The 3307-nt window shown below is 39.8% G+C and overlaps 1 pseudogene; it reads left to right on the top strand.

The window, feature by feature from the left end:
• The first annotated feature begins 541 nt into the window (after positions 1-541).
• Positions 542-1420, top strand: LOC103751187 (annotated as a pseudogene).
• The last annotated feature ends 1887 nt before the right edge of the window (positions 1421-3307 follow it).

Here is a 3307-nt window from a genome sequence, read left to right on the forward strand (position 1 = left end):
TTATAGAAGCCAAGGAATGAAAGCACATGAGGAATGTCACTAGCGTTGTGTTGTAGCAATAAGTTTAATACATATTTCTATACATTGCTGTTTATAGCTCAGTGATGATGAAATTCATGTTTTCCTCACATGCAGAATTACTGGCCAAGAAAGTTCAAGCAAGATATCATTGAAGACCATGATGGCATAAAATCAAACAAATATAAACTCATGTAAAATAAAAAACTGTATTACTGAGTGTTAATACTATATATATATATATATATATATATATATATATATATTTCACAAAACATGTTGAAAATCTTGAACAAGTATTGATATCAGAGCTAATTAGAACTATCAAATGAGCTTATGCAGGCCGTTATCATTGCACTTTGAACTGTGGGTTTTACTACTTAGAATGTGCAATTCCTCACTGCACTAAAGAGTATCATTCCACACATTTGAAAAGGTAGAAGTGACTTTGCACACTGCTCATAGGAGGGTCCATACAGAGTTGTTCTTGATTCCTGTCGTAACTTGAAGGGAAACCAAGACAATGTTTGGAGCCCTAGACATCTTGCAAATGAAAGAAGAGGATATCCTGAAATTCCTTGCAGCAGGAACCCACTTGGGTGGCATCAATCTTGACTTTCAGATGGAACATCTACAAGAGGAAAGATGATGGTATCTACATCATAAATCTGAAGAAAACTTGGGAAAACTTGCTGTTGGCAGCTCGTGCCATTTTTGTCATTGAAAACCCTGCTGATGTCAACATCATCTCCTCTAGGAACACTGGCCAGTAAACTGTGCTGAAGTTTGCTGATGCCACTGGAGCCACTCCAATTGCTTGCCACTTCACTCCTGGCACCTTTACTAATCAGATTCAAGCAGCCTTCAGGGAGCCAACTCTTTGTCTTCTGGTGGTGACTGACCCCAGGGCTGACCACCAGCCCCTCACAGAAGTGTCTTATGCCAATCTGCCTACCATTGCAACATAACACAGATTCTTCTCTGCACTATGTAGACATTGCCATCCCATCCAACAATAAGGGAGCTCACTCAGTGGGTGTGATGTGGTGGATGTGGGTCTGTGAAATTCTGATCATGTGTGGTACATTGGCCTCTGATCAACCGTAGGAGGTCATGCCTGATCTCTACAGAGACCCTGAAGAGATTTAGAAGCAAGAGCAAGCTGTTGCTGAAAAGATGGCGACCAAGGAGGAATTTCAGGGTTAATGGACTTCACCAGCTCCTGAGTCCACTGAAGCTCAGCCAGAGGTGGCAGACTGGTCTGAAGGCATGCAAGTGACCTATGTACCTATCCAGAAGTTCCCTAATGAAGAGGAATACCCAATCAGCCACTGAGAACTGGTCTGCAACCCCCAATGCTCAGGCCACTGAATGGGTTGGAATAACTACCCAGTGGTTGTGAGCTGTGCTGTTGACATTTGAGCAGGGTAGAAAGAAGGTGCATGAAAAATAAAGTGTTTCTATAAACAAAACAAAAAGAGAGAAAAGGAGATGTGCTCTCATAAAGGTGTTGAGATTCTTCTCGTAGTTCTCCCTATGGACTCAGAATCACACAGGTACATGTGATAGACCATGATGATGGTTTTATGTCACCTCCCACTGAAAAGGAGTCAGAAGGAAATAATAGGAGAGGTGGAAATACTTAACTTTAGCAAGATTTGCTGCTGATATATAAGCGTCATGGCTGTGTAATGAAGACTGGCTCTATACTTTAGGTGAGTGTTCAGCTACTTTATTTTGTTTTGGCATGCTTTCTTAAGCATTTGATTGAAATTATAAAATATGCTGAATAGAAGAACATCATAACATAATAAAATCAATGAGAAAGAGTTTTCCATAATATTACACAAAAAGATATACTATTCAAAAATCATTGTGGTTGAAATAGAATTTCAACCAGTTAAAATTGCTGGGACATTATTTTCTTATATCTCTATGCATAATTTTGAAAATAATCTTTATATAGGATTGCTAATCTCATTTTATGCCTTGACTGTAAAATGTCAGACTGTACCCTCTCAAACAGTGTTGTATTACAGTGACAAAATATCAAATCTCTGTGAGCAATTAGCTAGATATTTAGAACATGATTCTTTAAGAGTTGTAATTCTTTATGCAATGCCTATTTCCTCTATTTCCTCTTGTATTCCAACACATATTCAAGTTATTTTCCTCTTGAATATATATATAGTAAACTGATTATAAAATGATACAATAATAAATATTAGAAATATGTAAATTATATGAAATTCAACCTGATCAGAGAGGAAGAAAAATCTCAGAGGTGGGGGATGATATGAAGGAAGGACAAAGTGAGATACTATGGTCACTGCCAGTGGCGGCCACTCCCCCGTTCTCGTGGTTGCTGTTCCTTTGTTCTCACGGGCATCGAGGCTGCTCCTCCGCTCACCCTTGGCTGAGGCTGCTCATCTGCCCGCCCAGTGCCGAGGCAGCTCTTCTGCTTACCTGTTGCTGAGGCAGCTCTTCTGCTCACCTTGTGCTGCCTCCTGTTGTTGCTGCTTCTGAGAAGACTGTGTCAGTGGAGCTGCATTCAAACACAGGAGACCAAGTTCAGTGACACAGGTCTGCTTTATTGCAGGAAGGCACAAGCTTATATAGGAGTAGTTGTCCAATCACAGCACAGCAAGTAGGATACCTTATTAGCATAACAGGTTTAGTGACCTATCACAGTACAGCAGGTAGGATGCCTCATTAGCATACTGGTTTTCAGATTACAGAGCCTGGATTCCTAGAAACCACATGACCCTGACTGCTGTAATATCTAAGTGTTGCAATTTTGGATTCCAAGGGTGGTGATTAGGGAGTGGCAAGCTCTAGGCATCAGTCTCATGATCTGCCAATGGGAGCAAATGTCACAAGGCGTTCCTTGTGGCTCACGTGGTCCGGCCGTTGCCTTGGGCCTACTGTATGGCTGTCAATAACACTTTTATCCTAGGCTCAAGCCTGTCACCCACAATATACATATATTATTTTTAATATGTTTCTTCTTATTAAGGGAGGCTGTACATTTTAAAATGTTCTTCTGTAGTGACCAAGTGAATATTATTCAAAATGAATATTAAGAAATTTTAAATATGCCTTTTCCTCTTCCATTTAAAAAATTTGGTAATGAATGGTCTATCTAACCATGGGAAAGTCTGGATTTTTGTTGTTCTGTGACTTAATTTGCCATACATTTGATATCTACAGATATTTTTTCTCAGATTCCAAGATGTTTACATATGAAAAGTCCAGTGAGTCATGTGTCAAAGACAGGGTATCACCAGCA

The sequence above is a fragment of the Nannospalax galili genome, unplaced genomic scaffold, assembly GCF_000622305.1.
Source record: "Nannospalax galili isolate Female #2095 unplaced genomic scaffold, S.galili_v1.0 scaffold246, whole genome shotgun sequence".
Lineage (NCBI taxonomy): Eukaryota > Metazoa > Chordata > Mammalia > Rodentia > Spalacidae > Nannospalax > Nannospalax galili.